Source organism: Pleuronectes platessa, chromosome 21, assembly GCF_947347685.1.
Source record: "Pleuronectes platessa chromosome 21, fPlePla1.1, whole genome shotgun sequence".
Classification (NCBI taxonomy): Eukaryota; Metazoa; Chordata; class Actinopteri; order Pleuronectiformes; family Pleuronectidae; genus Pleuronectes; species Pleuronectes platessa.
In genome coordinates this window covers 15,213,806-15,230,337 of record NC_070646.1, presented here as the reverse complement: position 1 = coordinate 15,230,337, position 16,532 = coordinate 15,213,806, and the positions used below count along the sequence as shown (strand labels likewise).

General features: G+C 38.5%; 12 non-coding genes across 12 annotated transcripts; all 12 read left to right on the top strand.

Annotated features, from left to right (window-relative positions):
* The first annotated feature begins 614 nt into the window (after positions 1-614).
* On the top strand, positions 615-706 carry trnar-ucu (transfer RNA arginine (anticodon UCU)). The gene is given in 2 exon segments: positions 615-651; positions 671-706. It is a non-coding gene; the product is annotated as a tRNA-Arg (tRNA).
* Positions 707-2,704: 1,998 nt separating this feature from the next.
* trnar-ucu (transfer RNA arginine (anticodon UCU)) lies at positions 2,705-2,796 on the top strand. Its single transcript is given in 2 exon segments — positions 2,705-2,741; positions 2,761-2,796. It is a non-coding gene; the product is annotated as a tRNA-Arg (tRNA).
* A 637-nt stretch (positions 2,797-3,433) lies between these two features.
* Positions 3,434-3,525, top strand: trnar-ucu (transfer RNA arginine (anticodon UCU)). The gene is given in 2 exon segments: positions 3,434-3,470; positions 3,490-3,525. It is a non-coding gene; the product is annotated as a tRNA-Arg (tRNA).
* Positions 3,526-5,571: 2,046 nt separating this feature from the next.
* On the top strand, positions 5,572-5,663 carry trnar-ucu (transfer RNA arginine (anticodon UCU)). The gene is given in 2 exon segments: positions 5,572-5,608; positions 5,628-5,663. It is a non-coding gene; the product is annotated as a tRNA-Arg (tRNA).
* A 1,949-nt stretch (positions 5,664-7,612) lies between these two features.
* Positions 7,613-7,704, top strand: trnar-ucu (transfer RNA arginine (anticodon UCU)). Its single transcript is given in 2 exon segments — positions 7,613-7,649; positions 7,669-7,704. It is a non-coding gene; the product is annotated as a tRNA-Arg (tRNA).
* A 637-nt stretch (positions 7,705-8,341) lies between these two features.
* trnar-ucu (transfer RNA arginine (anticodon UCU)) lies at positions 8,342-8,433 on the top strand. The gene is given in 2 exon segments: positions 8,342-8,378; positions 8,398-8,433. It is a non-coding gene; the product is annotated as a tRNA-Arg (tRNA).
* Positions 8,434-10,382: 1,949 nt separating this feature from the next.
* trnar-ucu (transfer RNA arginine (anticodon UCU)) lies at positions 10,383-10,474 on the top strand. The gene is given in 2 exon segments: positions 10,383-10,419; positions 10,439-10,474. It is a non-coding gene; the product is annotated as a tRNA-Arg (tRNA).
* Positions 10,475-11,111: 637 nt separating this feature from the next.
* trnar-ucu (transfer RNA arginine (anticodon UCU)) lies at positions 11,112-11,203 on the top strand. Its single transcript is given in 2 exon segments — positions 11,112-11,148; positions 11,168-11,203. It is a non-coding gene; the product is annotated as a tRNA-Arg (tRNA).
* Positions 11,204-11,840: 637 nt separating this feature from the next.
* On the top strand, positions 11,841-11,932 carry trnar-ucu (transfer RNA arginine (anticodon UCU)). Its single transcript is given in 2 exon segments — positions 11,841-11,877; positions 11,897-11,932. It is a non-coding gene; the product is annotated as a tRNA-Arg (tRNA).
* A 1,317-nt stretch (positions 11,933-13,249) lies between these two features.
* trnar-ucu (transfer RNA arginine (anticodon UCU)) lies at positions 13,250-13,341 on the top strand. The gene is given in 2 exon segments: positions 13,250-13,286; positions 13,306-13,341. It is a non-coding gene; the product is annotated as a tRNA-Arg (tRNA).
* Positions 13,342-15,290: 1,949 nt separating this feature from the next.
* Positions 15,291-15,382, top strand: trnar-ucu (transfer RNA arginine (anticodon UCU)). Its single transcript is given in 2 exon segments — positions 15,291-15,327; positions 15,347-15,382. It is a non-coding gene; the product is annotated as a tRNA-Arg (tRNA).
* A 637-nt stretch (positions 15,383-16,019) lies between these two features.
* On the top strand, positions 16,020-16,111 carry trnar-ucu (transfer RNA arginine (anticodon UCU)). Its single transcript is given in 2 exon segments — positions 16,020-16,056; positions 16,076-16,111. It is a non-coding gene; the product is annotated as a tRNA-Arg (tRNA).
* The last annotated feature ends 421 nt before the right edge of the window (positions 16,112-16,532 follow it).

The window sequence follows — 16,532 nt, the reverse complement described above, 5'->3', positions numbered from 1 at the left end:
ATAGCGCATTGGACTTCTAGACAATAATCAGGCAAGTAATTCAAAGGTTGAGGATTCGAGTCCCTCCAGAGTCGGTCTCTTTAGATTATATGGATTCATTTAATTAGGGCTAGATATTAAATGTCTCTGCATTTACAGGATTTCAATATCCAGTCTAATATTCAGATAAACACACATGTTATACAATGTGCACACACAATACAAAGAGACATACTAAGTGGAAGTAGAGTAATTCAAAGGTTGTTGCTTTGAGTCCCACATGAGTCCGACAAGAGTCCGGCTTTATACGTTAAACCGTGACTGAAAACTGACAAGATTGAGTGTGTACATGGTCTTCACTGTGTTTTATCAATGCCACATATTACTCAATGGAGTGATATGTTATCAATTTTATACATCAGGTCACTCTGAGCTGAAACTGTCCAACTTTCAGTTTCTGTGATTTAAGTCACACTGTAAAAGTAATTCACACTCATCAAGTTATTCCCTCATTCAACTCAAACATTAGAGACCATGAAATCTGCCAGGATGACCAATCCGTCAGTCGTCAGTACACAGACATGTTATACAATGTGTCCAAAATCTTAGAACAGACTCACTCTACGTTGATATGTGGCTCTGTGGCGCAATGGATAGCGCATTGGACTTCTAGACAATAATCAGGCAAGTAATTCAAAGGTTGAGGATTCGAGTCCCTCCAGAGTCGGTCTCTTTAGATTATATGGATTCATTTAATTAGGGCTAAATATTAAATGTCTCTGCATTTAAAGGATTTCAATATCCAGTCTAATGTTCAGATAAACACACATGTTATACAATGTGCACACACAATACAAAGAGACATACTAAATGGAAGTAAGGATCTCTGGTGCAATAGGTAGTGCATTAGACTTTTTGACAATAAGTCAAGTATTTCAAAGGTTGTGGGTTTGAGTCCCACATGAGTCCGGCTTTATACGTTAAACCGTGACTGAAAACTGACAAGATTGAGTGTGTACATGGTCTTCACTGTGTTTTATCAATGCCACATATTACTCAATGGAGTGATATGTGAAAATCTACACAATAGCCTCCTCACAGGGATTCAAAGGTTGTGTTCGATTCCCACCAGAGTCAATTTTATACATCAGGTCACTCTGAGCTGAAACTGTCCAACTTTCAGTTTCTGTGATTTAAGTCACACTGTAAAAGTAATTCACACTCATCAAGTTATTCCCTCATTCAACTCAAACATTAGAGACCATGAAATCTGCCAGGATGACCAATCCGTCAGTCGTCAGTACACAGACATGTTATACAATGTGTCCAAAATCTTAGAACAGACTCACTCTAGGTTGATATGTGTCTCTGTGGCGCAATGGATAGCGCATTGGACTTCTAGACAATAATCAGGCAAGTAATTCAAAGGTTGAGGATTCGAGTCCCTCCAGAGTCGGTCTCTTTAGATTATATGGATTCATTTAATTAGGGCTAGATATTAAATGTCTCTTCATTTACAGGATTTCAATATCCAGTCTAATATTCAGATAAACACACATGTTATACAATGTGCACACACAATACAAAGAGCCATACTAAATGGAAGTAAGGATCTCTGGGGCAATAGGTAGTGCATTAGTCTTTTTGACAATAAGTCAAGTATTTCAAAGGTTGTGGGTTTGAGTCCCACAAGAGTCGGGCTTTATACGTTAAACCGTGACTGAAAACTGACAAGATTGAGTGTGTACATGGTCTTCACTGTGTTTTATCAATGCCACATATTACTCAATGGAGTGATATGTGAAAATCTACACAATAGCCTCCTCACAGGGATTCAAAGGTTGTGTTCGATTCGCACCAGAGTCAATTTTATACATCAGGTCACTCTGAGCTGAAACTGTCCAACTTTCAGTTTCTGTGATTTAAGTCACACTGTAAAAGTAATTCACACTCATCAAGTTATTCCCTCATTCAACTCAAACATTAGAGACCATGAAATCTGCCAGGATGACCAATCCGTCAGTCGTCAGTACACAGACATGTTATACAATGTGTCCAAAATCTTAGAACAGACTCACTCTAGGTTGATATGTGTCTCTGTGGCGCAATGGATAGCGCATTGGACTTCTAGACAATAATCAGGCAAGTAATTCAAAGGTTGAGGATTCGAGTCCCTCCAGAGTCGGTCTCTTTAGATTATATGGATTCATTTAATTAGGGCTAGATATTAAATGTCTCTGCATTTACAGGATTTCAATATCCAGTCTAATATTCAGATAAACACACATGTTATACAATGTGCACACACAATACAAAGAGACATACTAAGTGGAAGTAGAGTAATTCAAAGGTTGTTGCTTTGAGTCCCACATGAGTCCGACAAGAGTCCGGCTTTATACGTTAAACCGTGACTGAAAACTGACAAGATTGAGTGTGTACATGGTCTTCACTGTGTTTTATCAATGCCACATATTACTCAATGGAGTGATATGTTATCAATTTTATACATCAGGTCACTCTGAGCTGAAACTGTCCAACTTTCAGTTTCTGTGATTTAAGTCACACTGTAAAAGTAATTCACACTCATCAAGTTATTCCCTCATTCAACTCAAACATTAGAGACCATGAAATCTGCCAGGATGACCAATCCGTCAGTCGTCAGTACACAGACATGTTATACAATGTGTCCAAAATCTTAGAACAGACTCACTCTACGTTGATATGTGGCTCTGTGGCGCAATGGATAGCGCATTGGACTTCTAGACAATAATCAGGCAAGTAATTCAAAGGTTGAGGATTCGAGTCCCTCCAGAGTCGGTCTCTTTAGATTATATGGATTCATTTAATTAGGGCTAAATATTAAATGTCTCTGCATTTAAAGGATTTCAATATCCAGTCTAATGTTCAGATAAACACACATGTTATACAATGTGCACACAAAATACAAAGAGACATACTAAATGGAAGTAAGGATCTCTGGTGCAATAGGTAGTGCATTAGACTTTTTGACAATAAGTCAAGTATTTCAAAGGTTGTGGGTTTCAGTCCCACATGAGTCCGGCTTTATACGTTAAACCGTGACTGAAAACTGACAAGATTGAGTGTGTACATGGTCTTCACTGTGTTTTATCAATCCCACATATTACTCAATGGAGTGATATGTGAAAATCTACACAATAGCCTCCTCACAGGGATTCAAAGGTTGTGTTCGATTCCCACCAGAGTCAATTTTATACATCAGGTCACTCTGAGCTGAAACTGTCCAACTTTCAGTTTCTGTGATTTAAGTCACACTGTAAAAGTAATTCACACTCATCAAGTTATTCCCTCATTCAACTCAAACATTAGAGACCATGAAATCTGCCAGGATGACCAATCCGTCAGTCGTCAGTACACAGACATGTTATACAATGTGTCCAAAATCTTAGAGCAGACTCACTCTAGGTTGATATGTGTCTCTGTGGCGCAATGGATAGCGCATTGGACTTCTAGACAATAATGAGCCAAGTAATTCAAAGGTTGAGGGTTCGAGTCCCTCCAGAGTCGGTCTCTTTAGATTATATGGATTCATTTAATTAGGGCTAGATATTAAATGTCTCTGCATTTACAGGATTTCAATATCCAGTCTAATATTCAGATAAACACACATGTTATACAATGTGCACACACAATACAAAGAGACATACTAAGTGGAAGTAGAGTAATTCAAAGGTTGTTGGTTTGAGTCCCACATGAGTCCGGCTTTATACGTTAAACCGTGACTGAAAACTGACAAGATTGAGTGTGTACATGGTCTTCACTGTGTTTTATCAATGCCACATATTACTCAATGGAGTGATATGTGAAAATCTACACAATAGCCTCCTCACAGGGATTCAAAGGTTGTGTTCGATTCGCACCAGAGTCAATTTTATACATCAGGTCACTCTGAGCTGAAACTGTCCAACTTTCAGTTTCTGTGATTTAAGTCACACTGTAAAAGTAATTCACACTCATCAAGTTATTCCCTCATTCAACTCAAACATTAGAGACCATGAAATCTGCCAGGATGACCAATCCGTCAGTCGTCAGTACACAGACATGTTATACAATGTGTCCAAAATCTTAGAACAGACTCACTCTAGGTTGATATGTGTCTCTGTGGCGCAATGGATAGCGCATTGGACTTCTAGACAATAATCAGGCAAGTAATTCAAAGGTTGAGGATTCGAGTCCCTCCAGAGTCGGTCTCTTTAGATTATATGGATTCATTTAATTAGGGCTAAATATTAAATGTCTCTGCATTTAAAGGATTTCAATATCCAGTCTAATGTTCAGATAAACACACATGTTATACAATGTGCACACACAATACAAAGAGACATACTAAATGGAAGTAAGGATCTCTGGTGCAATAGGTAGTGCATTAGACTTTTTGACAATAAGTCAAGTATTTCAAAGGTTGTTGGTTTGAGTCCCACATGAGTCCGGCTTTATACGTTAAACCGTGACTGAAAACTGACAAGATTTAGTGTGTACATGGTCTTCACTGTTTTTTATCAATGCCACATATTACTCAATGGAGTGATATGTGAAAATCTACACAATAGCCTCCTCACAGGGATTCAAAGGTTGTGTTCGATTCGCACCAGAGTCAATTTTATACATCAGGTCACTCTGAGCTGAAACTGTCCAACTTTCAGTTTCTGTGATTTAAGTCACACTGTAAAAGTAATTCACACTCATCAAGTTATTCCCTCATTCAACTCAAACATTAGAGACCATGAAATCTGCCAGGATGACCAATCCGTCAGTCGTCAGTACACAGACATGTTATACAATGTGTCCAAAATCTTAGAACAGACTCACTCTAGGTTGATATGTGTCTCTGTGGCGCAATGGATAGCGCATTGGACTTCTAGACAATAATCAGGCAAGTAATTCAAAGGTTGAGGATTCGAGTCCCTCCAGAGTCGGTCTCTTTAGATTATATGGATTCATTTAATTAGGGCTAAATATTAAATGTCTCTGCATTTAAAGGATTTCAATATCCAGTCTAATGTTCAGATAAACACACATGTTATACAATGTGCACACACAATACAAAGAGACATACTAAATGGAAGTAAGGATCTCTGGTGCAATAGGTAGTGCATTAGACTTTTTGACAATAAGTCAAGTATTTCAAAGGTTGTGGGTTTGAGTCCCCCATGAGTCCGGCTTTATACGTTAAACCGTGACTGAAAACTGACAAGATTGAGTGTGTACATGGTCTTCACTGTGTTTTATCAATCCCACATATTACTCAATGGAGTGATATGTGAAAATCTACACAATAGCCTCCTCACAGGGATTCAAAGGTTGTGTTCGATTCCCACCAGAGTCAATTTTATACATCAGGTCACTCTGAGCTGAAACTGTCCAACTTTCAGTTTCTGTGATTTAAGTCACACTGTAAAAGTAATTCACACTCATCAAGTTATTCCCTCATTCAACTCAAACATTAGAGACCATGAAATCTGCCAGGATGACCAATCCGTCAGTCGTCAGTACACAGACATGTTATACAATGTGTCCAAAATCTTAGAGCAGACTCACTCTAGGTTGATATGTGGCTCTGTGGCGCAATGGATAGCGCATTGGACTTCTAGACAATAATGAGGCAAGTAATTCAAAGGTTGAGGGTTCGAGTCCCTCCAGAGTCGGTCTCTTTAGATTATATGGATTCATTTAATTAGGGCTAGATATTAAATGTCTCTTCATTTACAGGATTTCAATATCCAGTCTAATATTCAGATAAACACACATGTTATACAATGTGCACACACAATACAAAGAGACATACTAAGTGGAAGTAGAGTAATTCAAAGGTTGTTGGTTTGAGTCCCACATGAGTCCGGCTTTATACGTTAAACCGTGACTGAAAACTGACAAGATTTAGTGTGTACATGGTCTTCACTGTTTTTTATCAATGCCACATATTACTCAATGGAGTGATATGTGAAAATCTACACAATAGCCTCCTCACAGGGATTCAAAGGTTGTGTTCGATTCGCACCAGAGTCAATTTTATACATCAGGTCACTCTGAGCTGAAACTGTCCAACTTTCAGTTTCTGTGATTTAAGTCACACTGTAAAAGTAATTCACACTCATCAAGTTATTCCCTCATTCAACTCAAACATTAGAGACCATGAAATCTGCCAGGATGACCAATCCGTCAGTCGTCAGTACACAGACATGTTATACAATGTGTCCAAAATCTTAGAACAGACTCACTCTAGGTTGATATGTGTCTCTGTGGCGCAATGGATAGCGCATTGGACTTCTAGACAATAATCAGGCAAGTAATTCAAAGGTTGAGGATTCGAGTCCCTCCAGAGTCGGTCTCTTTAGATTATATGGATTCATTTAATTAGGGCTAGATATTAAATGTCTCTTCATTTACAGGATTTCAATATCCAGTCTAATATTCAGATAAACACACATGTTATACAATGTGCACACACAATACAAAGAGCCATACTAAATGGAAGTAAGGATCTCTGGGGCAATAGGTAGTGCATTATTCTTTTTGACAATAAGTCAAGTATTTCAAAGGTTGTGGGTTTGAGTCCCACAAGAGTCGGGCTTTATACGTTAAACCGTGACTGAAAACTGACAAGATTGAGTGTGTACATGGTCTTCACTGTGTTTTATCAATGCCACATATTACTCAATGGAGTGATATGTGAAAATCTACACAATAGCCTCCTCACAGGGATTCAAAGGTTGTGTTCGATTCGCACCAGAGTCAATTTTATACATCAGGTCACTCTGAGCTGAAACTGTCCAACTTTCAGTTTCTGTGATTTAAGTCACACTGTAAAAGTAATTCACACTCATCAAGTTATTCCCTCATTCAACTCAAACATTAGAGACCATGAAATCTGCCAGGATGACCAATCCGTCAGTCGTCAGTACACAGACATGTTATACAATGTGTCCAAAATCTTAGAACAGACTCACTCTAGGTTGATATGTGTCTCTGTGGCGCAATGGATAGCGCATTGGACTTCTAGACAATAATCAGGCAAGTAATTCAAAGGTTGAGGATTCGAGTCCCTCCAGAGTCGGTCTCTTTAGATTATATGGATTCATTTAATTAGGGCTAGATATTAAATGTCTCTGCATTTACAGGATTTCAATATCCAGTCTAATATTCAGATAAACACACATGTTATACAATGTGCACACACAATACAAAGAGACATACTAAGTGGAAGTAGAGTAATTCAAAGGTTGTTGCTTTGAGTCCCACATGAGTCCGACAAGAGTCCGGCTTTATACGTTAAACCGTGACTGAAAACTGACAAGATTGAGTGTGTACATGGTCTTCACTGTGTTTTATCAATGCCACATATTACTCAATGGAGTGATATGTTATCAATTTTATACATCAGGTCACTCTGAGCTGAAACTGTCCAACTTTCAGTTTCTGTGATTTAAGTCACACTGTAAAAGTAATTCACACTCATCAAGTTATTCCCTCATTCAACTCAAACATTAGAGACCATGAAATCTGCCAGGATGACCAATCCGTCAGTCGTCAGTACACAGACATGTTATACAATGTGTCCAAAATCTTAGAACAGACTCACTCTATGTTGATATGTGGCTCTGTGGCGCAATGGATAGCGCATTGGACTTCTAGACAATAATCAGGCAAGTAATTCAAAGGTTGAGGATTCGAGTCCCTCCAGAGTCGGTCTCTTTAGATTATATGGATTCATTTAATTAGGGCTAAATATTAAATGTCTCTGCATTTAAAGGATTTCAATATCCAGTCTAATGTTCAGATAAACACACATGTTATACAATGTGCACACACAATACAAAGAGACATACTAAATGGAAGTAAGGATCTCTGGTGCAATAGGTAGTGCATTAGACTTTTTGACAATAAGTCAAGTATTTCAAAGGTTGTGGGTTTCAGTCCCACATGAGTCCGGCTTTATACGTTAAACCGTGACTGAAAACTGACAAGATTGAGTGTGTACATGGTCTTCACTGTGTTTTATCAATCCCACATATTACTCAATGGAGTGATATGTGAAAATCTACACAATAGCCTCCTCACAGGGATTCAAAGGTTGTGTTCGATTCCCACCAGAGTCAATTTTATACATCAGGTCACTCTGAGCTGAAACTGTCCAACTTTCAGTTTCTGTGATTTAAGTCACACTGTAAAAGTAATTCACACTCATCAAGTTATTCCCTCATTCAACTCAAACATTAGAGACCATGAAATCTGCCAGGATGACCAATCCGTCAGTCGTCAGTACACAGACATGTTATACAATGTGTCCAAAATCTTAGAGCAGACTCACTCTAGGTTGATATGTGGCTCTGTGGCGCAATGGATAGCGCATTGGACTTCTAGACAATAATGAGCCAAGTAATTCAAAGGTTGAGGGTTCGAGTCCCTCCAGAGTCGGTCTCTTTAGATTATATGGATTCATTTAATTAGGGCTAGATATTAAATGTCTCTGCATTTACAGGATTTCAATATCCAGTCTAATATTCAGATAAACACACATGTTATACAATGTGCACACACAATACAAAGAGACATACTAATTGGAAGTAGAGTAATTCAAAGGTTGTTGGTTTGAGTCCCACATGAGTCCGGCTTTATACGTTAAACCGTGACTGAAAACTGACAAGATTGAGTGTGTACATGGTCTTCACTGTGTTTTATCAATGCCACATATTACTCAATGGAGTGATATGTGAAAATCTACACAATAGCCTCCTCACAGGGATTCAAAGGTTGTGTTCGATTCGCACCAGAGTCAATTTTATACATCAGGTCACTCTGAGCTGAAACTGTCCAACTTTCAGTTTCTGTGATTTAAGTCACACTGTAAAAGTAATTCACACTCATCAAGTTATTCCCTCATTCAACTCAAACATTAGAGACCATGAAATCTGCCAGGATGACCAATCCGTCAGTCGTCAGTACACAGACATGTTATACAATGTGTCCAAAATCTTAGAACAGACTCACTCTAGGTTGATATGTGTCTCTGTGGCGCAATGGATAGCGCATTGGACTTCTAGACAATAATCAGGCAAGTAATTCAAAGGTTGAGGATTCGAGTCCCTCCAGAGTCGGTCTCTTTAGATTATATGGATTCATTTAATTAGGGCTAGATATTAAATGTCTCTTCATTTACAGGATTTCAATATCCAGTCTAATATTCAGATAAACACACATGTTATACAATGTGCACACACAATACAAAGAGCCATACTAAATGGAAGTAAGGATCTCTGGGGCAATAGGTAGTGCATTATTCTTTTTGACAATAAGTCAAGTATTTCAAAGGTTGTGGGTTTGAGTCCCACAAGAGTCGGGCTTTATACGTTAAACCGTGACTGAAAACTGACAAGATTGAGTGTGTACATGGTCTTCACTGTGTTTTATCAATGCCACATATTACTCAATGGAGTGATATGTGAAAATCTACACAATAGCCTCCTCACAGGGATTCAAAGGTTGTGTTCGATTCGCACCAGAGTCAATTTTATACATCAGGTCACTCTGAGCTGAAACTGTCCAACTTTCAGTTTCTGTGATTTAAGTCACACTGTAAAAGTAATTCACACTCATCAAGTTATTCCCTCATTCAACTCAAACATTAGAGACCATGAAATCTGCCAGGATGACCAATCCGTCAGTCGTCAGTACACAGACATGTTATACAATGTGTCCAAAATCTTAGAACAGACTCACTCTAGGTTGATATGTGTCTCTGTGGCGCAATGGATAGCGCATTGGACTTCTAGACAATAATCAGGCAAGTAATTCAAAGGTTGAGGATTCGAGTCCCTCCAGAGTCGGTCTCTTTAGATTATATGGATTCATTTAATTAGGGCTAGATATTAAATGTCTCTGCATTTACAGGATTTCAATATCCAGTCTAATATTCAGATAAACACACATGTTATACAATGTGCACACACAATACAAAGAGACATACTAAGTGGAAGTAGAGTAATTCAAAGGTTGTTGCTTTGAGTCCCACATGAGTCCGACAAGAGTCCGGCTTTATACGTTAAACCGTGACTGAAAACTGACAAGATTGAGTGTGTACATGGTCTTCACTGTGTTTTATCAATGCCACATATTACTCAATGGAGTGATATGTTATCAATTTTATACATCAGGTCACTCTGAGCTGAAACTGTCCAACTTTCAGTTTCTGTGATTTAAGTCACACTGTAAAAGTAATTCACACTCATCAAGTTATTCCCTCATTCAACTCAAACATTAGAGACCATGAAATCTGCCAGGATGACCAATCCGTCAGTCGTCAGTACACAGACATGTTATACAATGTGTCCAAAATCTTAGAACAGACTCACTCTACGTTGATATGTGGCTCTGTGGCGCAATGGATAGCGCATTGGACTTCTAGACAATAATCAGGCAAGTAATTCAAAGGTTGAGGATTCGAGTCCCTCCAGAGTCGGTCTCTTTAGATTATATGGATTCATTTAATTAGGGCTAAATATTAAATGTCTCTGCATTTAAAGGATTTCAATATCCAGTCTAATGTTCAGATAAACACACATGTTATACAATGTGCACACACAATACAAAGAGACATACTAAATGGAAGTAAGGATCTCTGGTGCAATAGGTAGTGCATTAGACTTTTTGACAATAAGTCAAGTATTTCAAAGGTTGTGGGTTTGAGTCCCACATGAGTCCGGCTTTATACGTTAAACCGTGACTGAAAACTGACAAGATTGAGTGTGTACATGGTCTTCACTGTGTTTTATCAATCCCACATATTACTCAATGGAGTGATATGTGAAAATCTACACAATAGCCTCCTCACAGGGATTCAAAGGTTGTGTTCGATTCCCACCAGAGTCAATTTTATACATCAGGTCACTCTGAGCTGAAACTGTCCAACTTTCAGTTTCTGTGATTTAAGTCACACTGTAAAAGTAATTCACACTCATCAAGTTATTCCCTCATTCAACTCAAACATTAGAGACCATGAAATCTGCCAGGATGACCAATCCGTCAGTCGTCAGTACACAGACATGTTATACAATGTGTCCAAAATCTTAGAGCAGACTCACTCTAGGTTGATATGTGGCTCTGTGGCGCAATGGATAGCGCATTGGACTTCTAGACAATAATGAGGCAAGTAATTCAAAGGTTGAGGATTCGAGTCCCTCCAGAGTCGGTCTCTTTAGATTATATGGATTCATTTAATTAGGGCTAAATATTAAATGTCTCTGCATTTAAAGGATTTCAATATCCAGTCTAATGTTCAGATAAACACACATGTTATACAATGTGCACACACAATACAAAGAGACATACTAAATGGAAGTAAGGATCTCTGGTGCAATAGGTAGTGCATTAGACTTTTTGACAATAAGTCAAGTATTTCAAAGGTTGTGGGTTTCAGTCCCACATGAGTCCGGCTTTATACGTTAAACCGTGACTGAAAACTGACAAGATTGAGTGTGTACATGGTCTTCACTGTGTTTTATCAATCCCACATATTACTCAATGGAGTGATATGTGAAAATCTACACAATAGCCTCCTCACAGGGATTCAAAGGTTGTGTTCGATTCCCACCAGAGTCAATTTTATACATCAGGTCACTCTGAGCTGAAACTGTCCAACTTTCAGTTTCTGTGATTTAAGTCACACTGTAAAAGTAATTCACACTCATCAAGTTATTCCCTCATTCAACTCAAACATTAGAGACCATGAAATCTGCCAGGATGACCAATCCGTCAGTCGTCAGTACACAGACATGTTATACAATGTGTCCAAAATCTTAGAGCAGACTCACTCTAGGTTGATATGTGGCTCTGTGGCGCAATGGATAGCGCATTGGACTTCTAGACAATAATGAGCCAAGTAATTCAAAGGTTGAGGGTTCGAGTCCCTCCAGAGTCGGTCTCTTTAGATTATATGGATTCATTTAATTAGGGCTAGATATTAAATGTCTCTGCATTTACAGGATTTCAATATCCAGTCTAATATTCAGATAAACACACATGTTATACAATGTGCACACACAATACAAAGAGACATACTAATTGGAAGTAGAGTAATTCAAAGGTTGTTGGTTTGAGTCCCACATGAGTCCGGCTTTATACGTTAAACCGTGACTGAAAACTGACAAGATTGAGTGTGTACATGGTCTTCACTGTGTTTTATCAATGCCACATATTACTCAATGGAGTGATATGTGAAAATCTACACAATAGCCTCCTCACAGGGATTCAAAGGTTGTGTTCGATTCGCACCAGAGTCAATTTTATACATCAGGTCACTCTGAGCTGAAACTGTCCAACTTTCAGTTTCTGTGATTTAAGTCACACTGTAAAAGTAATTCACACTCATCAAGTTATTCCCTCATTCAACTCAAACATTAGAGACCATGAAATCTGCCAGGATGACCAATCCGTCAGTCGTCAGTACACAGACATGTTATACAATGTGTCCAAAATCTTAGAACAGACTCACTCTAGGTTGATATGTGTCTCTGTGGCGCAATGGATAGCGCATTGGACTTCTAGACAATAATCAGGCAAGTAATTCAAAGGTTGAGGATTCGAGTCCCTCCAGAGTCGGTCTCTTTAGATTATATGGATTCATTTAATTAGGGCTAGATATTAAATGTCTCTTCATTTACAGGATTTCAATATCCAGTCTAATATTCAGATAAACACACATGTTATACAATGTGCACACACAATACAAAGAGCCATACTAAATGGAAGTAAGGATCTCTGGGGCAATAGGTAGTGCATTATTCTTTTTGACAATAAGTCAAGTATTTCAAAGGTTGTGGGTTTGAGTCCCACAAGAGTCGGGCTTTATACGTTAAACCGTGACTGAAAACTGACAAGATTGAGTGTGTACATGGTCTTCACTGTGTTTTATCAATGCCACATATTACTCAATGGAGTGATATGTGAAAATCTACACAATAGCCTCCTCACAGGGATTCAAAGGTTGTGTTCGATTCGCACCAGAGTCAATTTTATACATCAGGTCACTCTGAGCTGAAACTGTCCAACTTTCAGTTTCTGTGATTTAAGTCACACTGTAAAAGTAATTCACACTCATCAAGTTATTCCCTCATTCAACTCAAACATTAGAGACCATGAAATCTGCCAGGATGACCAATCCGTCAGTCGTCAGTACACAGACATGTTATACAATGTGTCCAAAATCTTAGAGCAGACTCACTCTAGGTTGATATGTGGCTCTGTGGCGCAATGGATAGCGCATTGGACTTCTAGACAATAATGAGCCAAGTAATTCAAAGGTTGAGGGTTCGAGTCCCTCCAGAGTCGGTCTCTTTAGATTATATGGATTCATTTAATTAGGGCTAGATATTAAATGTCTCTGCATTTACAGGATTTCAATATCCAGTCTAATATTCAGATAAACACACATGTTATACAATGTGCACACACAATACAAAGAGACATACTAATTGGAAGTAGAGTAATTCAAAGGTTGTTGGTTTGAGTCCCACATGAGTCCGGCTTTATACGTTAAACCGTGACTGAAAACTGACAAGATTGAGTGTGTACATGGTCTTCACTGTGTTTTATCAATGCCACATATTACTCAATGGAGTGATATGTGAAAATCTACACAATAGCCTCCTCACAGGGATTCAAAGGTTGTGTTCGATTCGCACCAGAGTCAATTTTATACATCAGGTCACTCTGAGCTGAAACTGTCCAACTTTCAGTTTCTGTGATTTAAGTCACACTGTAAAAGTAATTCACACTCATCAAGTTATTCCCTCATTCAACTCAAACATTAGAGACCATGAAATCTGCCAGGATGACCAATCCGTCAGTCGTCAGTACACAGACATGTTATACAATGTGTCCAAAATCTTAGAACAGACTCACTCTAGGTTGATATGTGTCTCTGTGGCGCAATGGATAGCGCATTGGACTTCTAGACAATAATCAGGCAAGTAATTCAAAGGTTGAGGATTCGAGTCCCTCCAGAGTCGGTCTCTTTAGATTATATGGATTCATTTAATTAGGGCTAGATATTAAATGTCTCTTCATTTACAGGATTTCAATATCCAGTCTAATATTCAGATAAACACACATGTTATACAATGTGCACACACAATACAAAGAGCCATACTAAATGGAAGTAAGGATCTCTGGGGCAATAGGTAGTGCATTATTCTTTTTGACAATAAGTCAAGTATTTCAAAGGTTGTGGGTTTGAGTCCCACAAGAGTCGGGCTTTATACGTTAAACCGTGACTGAAAACTGACAAGATTGAGTGTGTACATGGTCTTCACTGTGTTTTATCAATGCCACATATTACTCAATGGAGTGATATGTGAAAATCTACACAATAGCCTCCTCACAGGGATTCAAAGGTTGTGTTCGATTCGCACCAGAGTCAATTTTATACATCAGGTCACTCTGAGCTGAAACTGTCCAACTTTCAGTTTCTGTGATTTAAGTCACACTGTAAAAGTAATTCACACTCATCAAGTTATTCCCTCATTCAACTCAAACATTAGAGACCATGAAATCTGCCAGGATGACCAATCCGTCAGTCGTCAGTACACAGACATGTTATACAATGTGTCCAAAATCTTAGAACAGACTCACTCTAGGTTGATATGTGTCTCTGTGGCGCAATGGATAGCGCATTGGACTTCTAGACAATAATCAGGCAAGTAATTCAAAGGTTGAGGATTCGAGTCCCTCCAGAGTCGGTCTCTTTAGATTATATGGATTCATTTAATTAGGGCTAGATATTAAATGTCTCTGCATTTACAGGATTTCAATATCCAGTCTAATATTCAGATAAACACACATGTTATACAATGTGCACACACAATACAAAGAGACATACTAAGTGGAAGTAGAGTAATTCAAAGGTTGTTGCTTTGAGTCCCACATGAGTCCGACAAGAGTCCGGCTTTATACGTTAAACCGTGACTGAAAACTGACAAGATTGAGTGTGTACATGGTCTTCACTGTGTTTTATCAATGCCACATATTACTCAATGGAGTGATATGTTATCAATTTTATACATCAGGTCACTCTGAGCTGAAACTGTCCAACTTTCAGTTTCTGTGATTTAAGTCACACTGTAAAAGTAATTCACACTCATCAAGTTATTCCCTCATTCAACTCAAACATTAGAGACCATGAAATCTGCCAGGATGACCAATCCGTCAGTCGTCAGTACACAGACATGTTATACAATGTGTCCAAAATCTTAGAACAGACTCACTCTACGTTGATATGTGGCTCTGTGGCGCAATGGATAGCGCATTGGACTTCTAGACAATAATCAGGCAAGTAATTCAAAGGTTGAGGATTCGAGTCCCTCCAGAGTCGGTCTCTTTAGATTATATGGATTCATTTAATTAGGGCTAAATATTAAATGTCTCTGCATTTAAAGGATTTCAATATCCAGTCTAATGTTCAGATAAACACACATGTTATACAATGTGCACACACAATACAAAGAGACATACTAAATGGAAGTAAGGATCTCTGGTGCAATAGGTAGTGCATTAGACTTTTTGACAATAAGTCAAGTATTTCAAAGGTTGTGGGTTTGAGTCCCACATGAGTCCGGCTTTATACGTTAAACCGTGACTGAAAACTGACAAGATTGAGTGTGTACATGGTCTTCACTGTGTTTTATCAATCCCACATATTACTCAATGGAGTGATATGTGAAAATCTACACAATAGCCTCCTCACAGGGATTCAAAGGTTGTGTTCGATTCCCACCAGAGTCAATTTTATACATCAGGTCACTCTGAGCTGAAACTGTCCAACTTTCAGTTTCTGTGATTTAAGTCACACTGTAAAAGTAATTCACACTCATCAAGTTATTCCCTCATTCAACTCAAACATTAGAGACCATGAAATCTGCCAGGATGACCAATCCGTCAGTCGTCAGTACACAGACATGTTATACAATGTGTCCAAAATCTTAGAGCAGACTCACTCTAGGTTGATATGTGGCTCTGTGGCGCAATGGATAGCGCATTGGACTTCTAGACAATAATGAGGCAAGTAATTCAAAGGTTGAGGATTCGAGTCCCTCCAGAGTCGGTCTCTTTAGATTATATGGATTCATTTAATTAGGGCTAAATATTAAATGTCTCTGCATTTAAAGGATTTCAATATCCAGTCTAATGTTCAGATAAACACACATGTTATACAATGTGCACACACAATACAAAGAGACATACTAAATGGAAGTAAGGATCTCTGGTGCAATAGGTAGTGCATTAGACTTTTTGACAATAAGTCAAGTATTTCAAAGGTTGTGGGTTTCAGTCCCACATGAGTCCGGCTTTATACGTTAAACCGTGACTGAAAACTGACAAGATTGAGTGTGTACATGGTCTTCACTGTGTTTTATCAATCCCACATATTACTCAATGGAGTGATATGTGAAAATCTACACAATAGCCTCCTCACAGGGATTCAAAGGTTGTGTTCGATTCCCACCAGAGTCAATTTTATACAT